At 42.9% G+C, this 13630-nt stretch overlaps 1 protein-coding gene across 3 annotated transcripts in view; it reads right to left on the bottom strand.

Moving 5' to 3' along the window:
• Positions 1–12193, bottom strand: part of KIAA1671 (KIAA1671 ortholog) — a 282787-nt gene extending 270594 nt beyond the window's left edge. For 2 of the 3 annotated variants that reach the window (XM_033955255.1, XM_033955254.1), the window contains exon 1: positions 11960–12193. The gene's annotated coding sequence lies outside the window, so the exon portion shown is untranslated. The remainder of the gene's footprint in view (positions 1–11959) is intronic. The other variant, XM_033955253.1, reaches the window with a different exon arrangement.
• Between the last annotated feature and the right edge of the window lie 1437 nt (positions 12194–13630).

Genomic DNA, 13630 nt, shown 5'->3' with positions numbered 1-13630 from the left:
GGCACAAATAAAAGAATTATTCTGTGGACCAGCGGTTGAAGAACATGGGGCTAAGTCGTGGGCCAGACCCCACCCATCTCTACCCAATCTCCACCCCAGACCCCGCCCCCATAATAGTACTAATTGCACCTTGCACGTCTCGTGCCTCATCTGGAAGCCTTCCCTCTGATGTTGCAACGTCAGAGAGGCTTCCGGTTCAGGCGAAGGATGCCCGTAGGAGCCACTGCCCGTGGCTTTTGCACTGAATCAGTTAGGAAGAGGGAGCTGGCTCGACAATAACGCCGCATTGATCGCACCGTGGACCGATACACGTGCTGGCCCTGTGGACCGTCAGGAAATTTCTGTGGACCGGCACTGGTCCATGGACCGGTGGTTGAAGAACACTGGTCTAGAGGGCTTTCGGGGCAGGAGCGATCTTCCTACGCTCCTGCCCCATGCAGATTGCCATGAGGAAATGGCTGTAGGGAGTTCCCATCGTATTCTCAAGAGATTACGGGAACTCCCAGCAGCCATTTCCTCATGGCGATCTGCACGGGGCAGGAACGTAGGAAGATCGCTCCTGCCCCGAAAGCCCTCTAGACCACCAGGTAAGGCCGGGAAGGTGGCAGGGAGGAACAAAAGATGGATTTTTTTGTACATGAAGACTGTTTTATTTATTTCCCCCTCCCCAGAAAAAAATCGCGATTATATGAAACCGCGAGTGCAGGAACCGCGAATGGGGAGGGGGAGTGTACACTTCTCCCTCCATATTCGCTGAGATAGGGGATTAACAGAACCGCAAATACAGAAAAACCGCAAAATAACGTTTTCCATATGTTAATCGCTGTTTTCTATTAAAAAAACCATTGTGAATACAGTGAAACTGTGAACATGGTGAAGAACATGCTGAAGAAAGTGCCGGGAATCGGCGATTTTCTCTGTAAACGCTTGAGGGCAGCGATTTCTCTGTGCAAGCTGACGTAATTTGAGGGGGGGGGAGGAGCCAGCAAGATAAAAACCGTGAATAATAGAAACCGCGAATACGGAGGGAGAAGTGTACTATCAATTCACCATTCAAAATATAAATCCAATGAATGAAGGCAGGCAGCAGAGAGAGACAAAAAAAATGGGTCCGGATAAGGAGAAAGCTAGCAGGCAGTTTACACTCTCTGATTGGCTGGTTAGGATGTAGTCTTAGCTATCAGAGTCGTAAGTAATTTTGGGTAGATTCGGTAAAAATGTACCAACTCCTGCTTTAAAAAAACCAACTTACAACAGCATACTGCATATTTTCATTTGATCATATAACTTACTAACCACCCAGTGTAAGCATCAATACAATAATACTGGATATACTTTATCACTTATATTATAAATATCAAAAAAACTTTTTTGTGTGTGTAGAATCCTCAGTAGGCTCTCTTTCCTTTGTATATAATTCATATGAGGACAACGAGATGAGAGTTACCTGCTAATTTCATGCTGAGAACCTCGACCCTGATGAAAAACTTGGAACACGGCATGTCGATGGAGGGGCTCCCATGACTTACTCTAAGATAAGTCTTTCGTATAAAAATTTGAGAAATATATTATTGATATGTTTGCACAATTGATTTAAAAGAAAAAAAAAGGAACCAGTGAAGAAAGTGGCCTCATATGAATTATATACAAAGGAAAGAGAGCCTGCTGAGGATTCTACACACACACAAAAAAAGTTTTTTTGATATTTATAATATAAGTGATAAAGTATATCCAGTATTAAACTATATTGATGTTTTCACTGGGTGGTTAGTAACTTATATGGACATTTGACAGCATATTTTTTGTTTAAACTTCAAACAAACATATTTTGTGGTCTATTAGTTTTAATTTTGTGCATAAATAATTTCTCTTAGATTTACTACAAAAAGTCAAGAGTTCGGGGTCAGAAAAAGAGAGGAGCCAGAGTCAAAGGTTTGGTGCACCAACTCCACAGCCCTGCACTGGCCTTTGACCTAAGGGCCGCCGCGGGAGTGGACTGCTGGGCACGATGGACCACTGGTCTGACCCAGCAGCGGCAATTCTTATGTTCTGAGGGCAGTTTTGGTATCCCGGAAGGTCCTTATTCTGACGTCATTTACTAGGTTTCTGTCTGCCTGCATGCCCCCTTTCTTTCTTCATCTTTCTTTCTCCCTGCCCCCTCCCCAAGCCACCGCCGCCGAGTTCTGAGTTCTCCCTGCTTCCCGATGCCGTAAACTGGACAACAAAAGCACCGGGCCCACCAGCCTTCCCCCAACGTCAATTCTGACGTTGGAAAAAAAGTTCCTGTCCGACGTCAGAACTGACGTCGGGGGGGGGGGGGGGAAGAAAGGCTGGTGGGCCCGAAGCTTTTACTGTCCTGTTTACAGCGTCAGGAAGCAGGGAGAATGCAAAGGCAACGTGAGTCTGTCACAGAGCCCAAGATGGGCTCCTCGATCGACTCACGTTACCTTCGCGATTGACCTTTTGGGCACCCCTGATTTAGAAGATCTCTGAAAACCTACTTATATGATACATTTCTTCTCTAAACTATTTTTGTTGATGTATTTCAGGCATGTTGTTAATGTATATATTTTTGCTGTTGTTTAACAGCTTCTCTTGATGTAAACCGCTTTGAACTGCAAGGTACTGCGGGATATAAATACATTTTTATTATTACTACTTATTTCTGTAAAATCTTACTAAAATTGTGTAAATCTACAACAACTTAATGTACGACATGGATTTAAACATTTCTTGCTTTTCAAGATTCACCTAAAGCCAAGTTATAATTTATGTCGATATCTCCCTGGCCCAAAGGGCTTACAATTTAAGTTTGTACCCAAGGTTATGGAAGGTGAAGTGACAGCACAAGGTAACATGTCACATCAGTCGGAGAAATGGAATTTGAGCCTAGTTGCCTTTTTTTCTCAACTTCCTGCTATAACCAATAGGCCACACGTCCACTCTAAATTCTTACAAAATATTTGTGTTCTTGAAATCAAAATGAAAATGTTTTTGTCCTGTGTAAATTTTGCTGGCAAAAGTGTGTGTTTGGGGGGGGGGGGGCGCATAACGATAAAACTCCGAGCATAAAGCCCATGTGATTGATATACAGTACAGGCGCTCTTCAAGAGAATATAAGCACAGTTTGAAGAACGCCTGATCAAACTGCACTTATATTCTCTTGAAGAGCGCAGAGAAAGGGGGGACACGATAGAAACATTTAAATATATCATGGGCCACATCAAAGTGGAGGAGGAAATCTTTTTTCTAAAGGGTCCCACAGCGACAAGAGGGCATTCACTAAAACTTAAGGGGGGAAGATTTCATGGTGACACCAGGAAATACTTCTTCACCAAACGGGTGATTGATCGATGGAATGATCTTCCCCGCCAGGTCGTCGAGGCCAGTAGCGTTCTCGACTTCAAGAGTCGATGGGACAAACAAGTGGGAGTACTACAGAGTTCTGCTCAATCGATAGATACTCCAGGGAGGAAGGGTCCTTGAGTGGGCAGACTAGTTGGAGGGAGGGTTCTCAAGTGGGCAAACTTGTTGGGCCGTCGGCCCTTTTCTGCCGTCATATTCTATGTTTCTATGGTATTTCGTGTGTCTAAGGGCTCCTTTTACAAAGTCGCACTAAAATGCCGCACGTGCTAGCCACAACTGTCTCTTTTTAAGCAGGGGGTAATTTTTTGGCTAGCGCGCACTAATCCTTTGCGTGAGCTAAAAACACTAGCGCACCGTTATAAAAGGAGCCCTAAGTGCTTTGAAAATTAACTCCATTATCCCTAAGAGCCTTACAGCCAAAGAAAAGCAGTTTTTCAGCAGAATCCAAACAATCCATTATCTTCACATGGACGTTGGCTTCGCTGTACTAAATGATCCTCTTGACCTGTCAGGTCCTAATGGTCCTGAGGAAATTTGGTAGCAGCTGGACAAACAAATTAACTACCATACGTTACTCGGAGGAAATTTTCAGCAAGTCAAGTAATCTGGGTATTATTTTATTGCTGCTCAGATTAAAACTTGCTGCTTTGTACAAATCTTTGTTTCATCACGAGTCATCTTCATTTAGGGTCAAATGCAAACAAAAGCCTTTGAAGGTAATTCTATAAGCTGGTGCCTAAATTTTGGTGTCAACTATTATGACTGTTTGCTATCAGGCCGCTTCAGAGACTTTTCTGCCTCTCAAATTTGTTTTATTTTATTTTTTATCTTCTTTCATTATTTCTATTTCTTTGATTTTTGATCTTTGAAATGTATTATATGTTATTACATATTTCTTAGTTTATCAGGTACTTTAACTAAATTGTGAGCCTTTGGGATAGATAGGGTAGTTTTTCTCAAGTACCTAATTTAATTTTAGTTTGATACTTTGTAAACCACTTAGGTCAGTAAAATGCAGGAGCACTATATCAACTCTTAAATAAACAAACATTCTCCTTAATTGTATCCATGACATCCTGTTTGTCTGTTTAGATTGTAAGCTCTTTGAGCAGGGACTGTCTTCTTCTTTGTGACTCCGTACAGCGCTGCATACATCTGGTAGCGCTATAGAAATAATTCGTAGTAGTAGCAGTACGAAGAGTTTCAGTCTTTGGGAAGCAGAGCTGAGATTGTGATGTCATAATGCCTCAATCCACCAATAAGAGCCAACCTCATCAGTGATGTCACAATGGCTTGATTGTCCTGTACTCCCCTCTGCCCTCCAACCCAGCCAGCAGATTAACCATTTCTCTTTCTTTGATTTTTGATCTTGGAAATGTATTATATGTTGTTATTACATATTTTTAGTTTATCAGGTACTTTAGCTAGATTGTGAGCCTTCGGAACAGATAGGGTAGTTTTTCTCAAGTACCTAATTTCATTTTATACTTGTAAACCGCTTAGGTCAGTAAAATGCAGGAGCGGTATATCAAATCTTAAATAAACATAAAACCTAGTTTATAGAACAGAAGCAATTACATATATAATAGGTGCCCAAATCACTTAGCATGCAATTGTCAGAGGGGTGCAGACAGGTGTCAACAAGCAACATGTACAATTTACAGAATACTATCATTAATGCGTGTTACAAAGATGTTAATCTGTGACAATGTACAGCAAAGGACAATTCTGTAAGGTGACTAACACGGCTCTGGATTTTACTATTTGTACTGTTACCATATTTAAAAGGTTTTACAAGTCTGGATTTTCTTGACTGGCAAGATCCCCGATGCAGGCATTTTTGTGCTGAAACACGGCCTGTGTCGCGATCTATCAATAAAGAACTTCTGACATTGCCACACCTAATGGCCCTTGGTGCTTTTTTTATGCTCCAACACTCTCCACTACTGCGATAAGGAGAACTTCGGCATGCTCACCGACATGTTGAAATTAGGCATGCTTAACTTTTGTCGTGCCAATGCATTTTTGCACTAGTATTCTATAACAGCTTAGGCACACCCTTTAAGCCATTATAGAACTGATGCTAAGCCATGCAATTTATAATTTGCTAAGTGAAAAGGACAACTGACTTGTAGCTCATAGAAATGGTTTGAAATTTCTCACATTTGGTGCTAAGTGGCAAGCTGTCTTTGTAAATACTGTCCAAGAAGATACTATTTTGATGCAAATCGCACCCTCTACTTAAAAATGTTTGATGTAAGCATATTCCACAGTCCTTTACTGGGCGTGCCATTAACCCAGCTGGGGATAAAATTATTCAGTTACGCAGATGACTTTACGATCATCATCCCATTTGCCAACTCTTATCTCGGAAACTATTCCCAAGGCATCAGAAGCTATAAATTTGATGGAGCACTGGATGACAGACTTCAAGCTCAAACTTAATTCAGAGAAGACAAAATTTTTCGTTGCTTCGCCACATCCGCTTGACACCAAAACACCACTATGCATCAATAAACTTAATTACCCTATTCAGACCACCATGAAGATACTGGGTGTAACTCTGGATCAATGCTTTACCATGAAAGACCAGGTGGACTCCTTAATCAAAAAGGGGTTTTCACCCTCTGGAAGCTTAAATCCATTAAATCATATTTTGATACCTCAGCATTCAGAATCCTGGTACAATCCCTCGTACCGAGTCAACTTGATTACTGTAACATCGCCTATTTAGCAATCTCCCAAAAGAATATGCGACGTTTACAATTAATGCAAAATGCAGCGGTCAGACTAATCTTCGGGCTAAAGAAATTTGATCACGTGACACCTTACTACCGGCAACTACACTGGCTACCGATGGAAGCACGCATAAAGTTTAAGTTCGCCTGCCTTTGCTTTAAAGTACTATACCGGGGATCTCAAAGTCCCTCCTAGAGGGCCGCAATCCAGTCGGGTTTTCAGGATTTCCCCAATGAATCTGCATTGAAAGCAGTGCATGCACATAGATCTCATGCATATTCATTGGGGAAATCCTAAAAACCCGACTGGATTGCGGCCCTCAAGGAGGGACTTTGAGACCCCTGTACTATACGGACTAGCCCCTAAATACATAACTGACCTCTTCTCCTTCTCAGCCAACAGACACAAGAGAAGCTCTCATTTGAACTTTGTTTCCCCCCCCAGTTAGAGGATGTAGATTTAAAAAAACACCATGAACACCTTTTCTCACATCAGGCAACATTATGGGGTAAAGATCTAGAACAATTGCTTTCGCCCATTACTTATGAGGAATTCAGGAAGCGCCTAAAAACACATCTATTCCTGAAGTATCTAGACATCTCTTTCCCCTCAATATCAGTTCTCCTGCCCTATCAACCACTCGCTCTCACATCTTTTAAGTTCATTCAATTTGTACCTTCTTTTATTCTTTTGTAAACCGCATAGAACTTCACGGTACTGCGGTATATAAACTGGTATTATTATTATTACCTATGGTGTTTACCATCAGCTAAAGAAATCTTGACATCGCATGGCAACCTTTCGTCACTAATGTACACCTCAACATTTGTTTTCAGCAAAAACACTTCATAACAGGTAACTGGCATATTTGTAGGTTAAAAACATTTACAGGCCCATTTTACGCAGAACACCGAGATCAGAATTGAGATGTCCAAATTGGGACATGTTCGATTCCGGCAGTATTTTACAAAAGTTCAGTCAAACGTGAAACCTTTCGTAAAAAAATACACGAGGACGTCCAGGAGTGGATGTGATATACGAGCCAATTGAAACATGTACAGTAAATACCTCAAATTAAATGCAGAGATGCTTCTTAGATGTATGGTGTATTGGGGGAGGGGAGGGTCTTAAGTATTCTCTCTCTCAAAGGTTTACATAAGAGTATGATTTGGGGCATTTGAAATCCACCTTATCAATTATGGAGTCACAGTTTTGCATACCTGATTCAGTGACAAGATATTCTTACAATACACACAACCATATACGCATGCCATTCTGTTCAAGTACACAGACCAATCGCCAATTAAGCTATCCGAAATGTTTGCTTTTGGTGGAACTGAAAAGCATTTTACATATTTATTTGGCTTTAGCTCCACACCTTTTTCAGCAGTAGCTCAAGGCAAATAATATTCAGGTATACTAGTTATTCCTCTGCCCCCCCGGAAAGACAAACTGAAATCATACCCGAGTTAATGGAGGGTTAAGTGACTTACCCAAGGTCACAAGCAGTAGGATTCAAACCACACTTTCCCGATTATCAGCCCTGTGCTTTAACCGCTAGGCTACTCCTCCACTCTATGTAACTGAAGTGCACAGACTGGATTTTAGAGAACAGTTACATAAAGAAAAATTATAAAACCAAAAATTGTCAGCTTTTCCTTCCAAGGCTTAGCCCAATCTGTAACATAGTACAGTACAACCATCTGCCACCCAGCTGATAAAAAGTATCCTCTCCTTACTCAGCACTGCTCTCAACTACAGAAAATAACTATTTTTACTTAATTATTCTAATGTATGGGTCAGCTCCTTCGTGGGTTTCTTACCCTATGCAAAATGATGACCAAAGATACAAACTGACTGGAGGTTATGTTTTAACTGGGATATTTTAGGTTATAGATTTGGGGAGACACTCCCTTATCACATACAGTGCTCCCCCGCGAATTCACGGTCTCAATCATTCGCGGTCTGCTCCGACCGCCTCTTTCTGCAGTAAAGTCGGGCTACACCAATCAGGAGCTGCATGTGAAAGCAGCTCCTGATTGGTGTATCCCAACTTTACTACAGGAGGCGGCGGTCGGAGCAGACCGCGAGTGATTTTCTTCGCCTGCCGGCGCTCCAGTGTTCCCCCCACGAATTCGCGGTCTCAATCATTCGCGGTCTGCTCCGACCGCCTCTTTCTGTAGTAAAGTCGGGCTACACCAATCAGGAGCTGCGTGTGAAAGCAGCTCCTGATTGGTGTATCCCAACTTTACTACAGGAGGCGGCGGTCGGAGCAGACCGCGAGTGATTTTCTTCGCCTGCCGGCGCTCCAGTGTTCCCCCCACGAATTCGCGGTCTCAATCATTCGCGGTCTGCTCCGACCGCCTCTTTCTGCAGTAAAGTCGGGCTACACCAATCGGGAGCTGCGTGTGAAAGCACCTGCCGGCGCTCCAGCTGCCCTCTCCTGCCTCTCCAGCTGCCCTGCCTTTTTGACAGGCGAAAAACTGCATTCGTGATTTTTTCAAAATTTGCGGGGGTTCCTGGAATGGAACCCCCCGCTAATTTCAGGGGAGTACTGTATATACTAATGTGACAATTATGAAGAATAACAAGTAATTCGCTTAGGCATTAAGCGGAGAAAGAAGAATTGAAAGCAGTGGTCCACATTATCTGTTCAGTTATTATAATTTATTTATTTACTTAAAAAAATTTATCAACCGCCTATTCCTAGGCGACATTACAAAAGTAACATGAACAAAATGGCACAGACCAAGAGTATATAGACATGTCACAACGAAGTTCAACGTTGAGAAATGTAAAGTATTACATGTGGGAAACAGAAATCCGAGGTACAACTATACGATGGGAGGGATGTTATTGAATGAGAGTACCCAAGAAAGGGACTTGGGGGTAATGGTGGACAAGACAATGAAGCCGATGGCACAGTGCGCAGCGGTCGCTAAGAAGTTATCCTGCCGTTGTATCGGCCGATGGTGCGTGCGCATCTGGAGTACTGCGTCCAATATTGGCCGCCGTACCTTAAGAAGGATATGACGATACTCAAGAGGGTTCTGAGGAGAGCGACACGTCTGATAAAGGGGATGGAAAACTGGAGATTGGGGAAACTGGGTCTCTTTTCCCTGGAGAAGAGGAGACTTAGAGGGGACATGATTGAGACTTATAAGATCATGAAGGGCATAGAGAGAGTAGAGAGGGACAGAAAGAGAGAGAGAAAGGGAGACAGAGAGAAATAGAGAGAGAGAGATAGAAAGAAAGAGAAAGGGAGAGAGACAGAAATAGAGAGAGAGAGAGAAAGGGAGAGAGAGAGAGAGAGAAAGGGAGAGAGACAGAAAGAAAGAGAGAGAGAAAGGGAAAGAGAGAAAGAGAGAGAGATAGAGAAAGATTGGAGAAACTGGGGCTCTTTTCCCTGGAGAAGAGGAGACTTAGAGGGGATATGATAGAGACTTATAAGATCATGAAGGGCATAGAGAGTAGAGAGGGACAGAAAGAGAGAGAAAGGGAGACAGAGAGAAATAGAGAGAGACAGAAAGAAAGAGAGAGAGAAAGGGAAAGAGAGAGAGATAGAGAAAGATTGGAGAAACAGGGTCTCTTTTCCCTGGAGAAGAGGAGACTTAGAGGGGACATGATTGAGACTTATAAGATCATGAAGGGCATAGAGAGAGTAGAGAGGGACAGATTCTTCAAACTTTTGAATAATAAAAGAACAAGAGGACATTCAGAAAAGTTGAAAGGGGACAGATTAAAAACGAATGCTAGGAAGTTCTTCTTCACCCAATGTGTGGTGGACACCTGGAATGCGCTTCCAGAGAGCGTAATAGGGCAGAGTACGGTACTGGGGTTCAAGAAAGGATTGGACAATTTCCTGCTGGAAAAGGGGATAGAGGGGTATAGATAGAGGATTACTGCACAGGTCCTGGACCAGTTGGGCCACCGCGTGAGCGGACTGGCTGGGCACGATGGACCTCAGGTCTGACCCAGCAGAAGCTTTGCTTATGTTCTTAAATTACAAATGAATAGTTACAACTTAGGGAGCCATAATTTAATAGATCCTCACAGTACAAATCGTCCTAAAACCAGCATTAAACAACACATCTTTCATGGAAAAGTTTCTAAAAATAGTGTAGTTTTAAGTATTTTTTTTTTTAACTTCTGAATATCAGGTAGCGCCCTTAGCGGTCCGGTTAATTTGTTCCACAGCGTTACTCCCGTGATGGAAATAGCAGAAGATCTCGCTGTACATTTTTGAGTAGTCTGTCGGAGCCAATCATATCGCACCCTCAGATCGCAATGGTTTGAGTGGTCGGTAGATTGCCATAGTTTGAGATAGATACCAAAGAACCCCATGGTAAATGACTCTGAACACCAGCGTTAGGGTTTACAAGATGATATGTAATCGCACAGGTAACCAGTGTAATTTCTTCAACCAAGGTGTTATGTGGTCAAATTTTCTAACCCCACAAATTAACCTTGCAGCCGCATTTTGGATCATTGTAGAGCTTTGTACTGTTGGAACCCCTAAATAAAGGGCATAATTATCTGATATTGTCAGTAATTGTGCACAGTAATAGTTTTAAAGTACATAGAATTAATTTGTGTGTTAATCCTAAGTAATAAATTGGAAAAATACAAAAAATAGACGAGAGAGATAGAATGTTTTAGCAGCTCTCTCTCTTTTTCTGCTAAATATCTCTTTTCTTGAATGCTGCTCCCCTAGTTCTGGTAAGTTTACATAAAAGTTCAGTAAAGAAAAGTGATTGGTATGAAAGTCAGTTGCAACAATTTTGGAGAAAGTTTTGTATAATTATGAAACAAGTGAACTTATTCTGCATTATTGCGTTCCCCCCCCCCCCCCCCCAGATTCTCCAAGCTTGCCCAGCTAACAAATCAAGTTTTTTTCAAACTTTTTTTTTTTTATTTTTTTTATTATTCATTTTCAGTGCTTTATCTGCACCTATTTACAACTTAATTTAGGGAGAGCTAACTGGAAGATTCCTTCAAAGCCACTGCTCTAGTTTTTGTTACAGTTTCTGAAGCCATTAATCTCTGATCCCTTCAAAGAGATCGGGATATTCCCACCAAAAAAAACCCCACATTCAAAACACAGATAAGAAAAATAACTCAGACCACCGTGTTTTGGAAGACAAGGCACCTAGCATTTCCTTTTAATTCATGGTTACTCTCTTGACATTAGGTCATCCAATATATCCATAAGTGTAATCAAAACTACTGGACATTCCTAAGGAGAAAAAAAAAACTATTATTTTAAACCTATCCTTTGGTCTGATGATAATAACCGTGCTCAAACTACCAATTTCCTTCTCTGAAATTTCACTCCACAATTGAAATGCTTCCTGAAGAGGGCTAAATGAAAACAAGCAGGGTATCAGAAACGAAAACAGAGAGATCCTGTCATAGACAACTCCCCCCCCCCCCCAACCTCCCTTTAAACTTTGTCCTGCATCTGCAAATCTGCATCACATCTGCACCCCCCCCCCCCCCCTTTTCCCGGTTAGAGTACAGGGGGAAGCCCTCTTAGGAAAGGGGCTTGTTTCAAAAAGGACTGTGCCAAAGCGAGCAGGGGGCTGAAAGGAGAAAGTCTCATTTCCAGGGAGCCACAGTTTCCCCCTCCCCTTGATAGGCAGGATGTTGTTGCTACTTTGCAATTCAAATTTTAAAGCAACTGAAAATAAAAGTCCAGAAGAGCTCCGTTCACCGAGGACACTCCCTGTGCAAACCCCAGCCGAAGGGGCAGAGAGTCTGGGAATAGGGAGGTGGGGGGGGGGAGGGGAAGCGCCGAGCCCCCTCCCCTTCCAGGCAACTTCTACCCCACAAAGTTTAGGCAACAGCGTCTTACCTGCGCGCCGGCCGCGTCCCTCGTGCCGGAGCGGCTCCCCCTCCGCCGCTATCTGCGCCCCATGTCCGTCCCCCGCCCGGTCAGTCGCTTCCTCTCGTCTCCATGCTCCACCTGAGCGCGAGCGCCCTTTCACCTCAAGCCTGTCCGCGCGACGCAGCCCGAGCCGCCGCTAAGGTGAAGCCCCGCCCCCTCCCAAGCCGAAACCCCGGCGGCTTGGTGCGCGAGCGGCGGATCCAGCCCCTGGAGCTGGGAGGTGAGAGCGGGAGGTGGAGGGGGGGGGGAGGGGGAACTACCTAACCTGCTGGGCGGGGGAAGGAGGTTTGGGGCGTGGAGGGACGGACGCGCCTTGGTTGCCATGGCGACCGTCCGCGGGCCCGGAGGGGAGGGCGTGGCTGTGCCGGCTCGCTGGGGGAGCCGGAGCGCCCCCCTGAGGCGCTGCTGGGAAGTGCAGGGAGGAAAAGGGCTGGGTGTGTTTTATGGCTGTTTTAGTTGCAGGATAAGTTTGGCGCTTGTTACTTTGTTCTGTTTTAATCATTTAGATGGGGAAAAAAAAGAAGTCAGTCGTTCTGCCTTGGCAATTTGCCTTTCTTTGCCCTTTTTCCTTATAAAACTCAGTCTCATGCTGTGAAAATAAACTTGGGAACAAGTCACCTGTAAACTTTTGGCTTCCGGAACTATTTTAATAACCCTCTTTTTTTGAAACTGGAAACCAGTCCAGGGAGGAAAAACGGACGATGGCTATGCTATGCCTGTTTTGGGGGGGACGAGAACTGCTGTCCCTGTCCCCAACGCAAACAATACATTTGCCAGAGGGGAAGAAAAAGATATTATTTGCATCCTAAGAAACGGGGAATAAAGAAAACCAGATAGTGAGAGCCTCCCTGTTTATTCCCATTTTATTTTGAAAAATAAGTTCATGCTACTGCACATCAGACACCACATTTTTATTATTTTTCTGTCATTTGTAACGTTTTTATGAACCAGAATTTTTACTCTGCATGTTTCTAAGAAGGCTGTTTGTTAACTTACTGCATAAAGAGTGGAACTGGTTTCTTGTAATATATTGGTGTCATGGTTCAAAAGCCGTTATAAAGTGCATCGTTTACCATCTCCCACTTTCCTCCTAACAAAATATAACTGCTTTTCAAAAAATTCATCCAAATATCTTAACTCCTCCTCTTTTACCTCCAGAAGATTCACCTACCTTCAGATAACCTTCCCCCAAATTACCCACCTTAACACCTTCCAATTAAACAAATACCATAAATAGATTGTAACCTACCCTCTCTAACTGCATTCCATATGTATTTTTCATACAGTTCTTCACTGTCAGTTTAATTTCCATCCTATAAATTCACATATAATTTTTCTTTTTTCAACCATCTTTATTTTCTCTTCTTTATTAATTTCCAGGTCCTTAGTTAGATTGTGAGCCTTCGGGACAGTAAGGGAATTTTTAAGTACCTTCTTACTTCTCATTTATAATCTTAATGTATATTTTCTTCAAACCGCTTAGAACCTAACGGATGTAGCGGTATATAAGAAATAAATTACATTACATTACATTACATTACTAGTATTTAAGCCCGTTACATTAACGGGTGCTTGAATAGATGTCTAGCACAATGGCTCGCTGAGGCGTTTCTTTCTTTCTTACTTTATGTTTTTTAT

This window comes from Geotrypetes seraphini, chromosome 8 (assembly GCF_902459505.1).
Source record: "Geotrypetes seraphini chromosome 8, aGeoSer1.1, whole genome shotgun sequence".
NCBI lineage: Eukaryota > Metazoa > Chordata > Amphibia > Gymnophiona > Dermophiidae > Geotrypetes > Geotrypetes seraphini.
The sequence above is the reverse complement of the archived record's forward strand: the minus strand, read 5'-3'. Positions and strand labels throughout refer to the sequence as shown.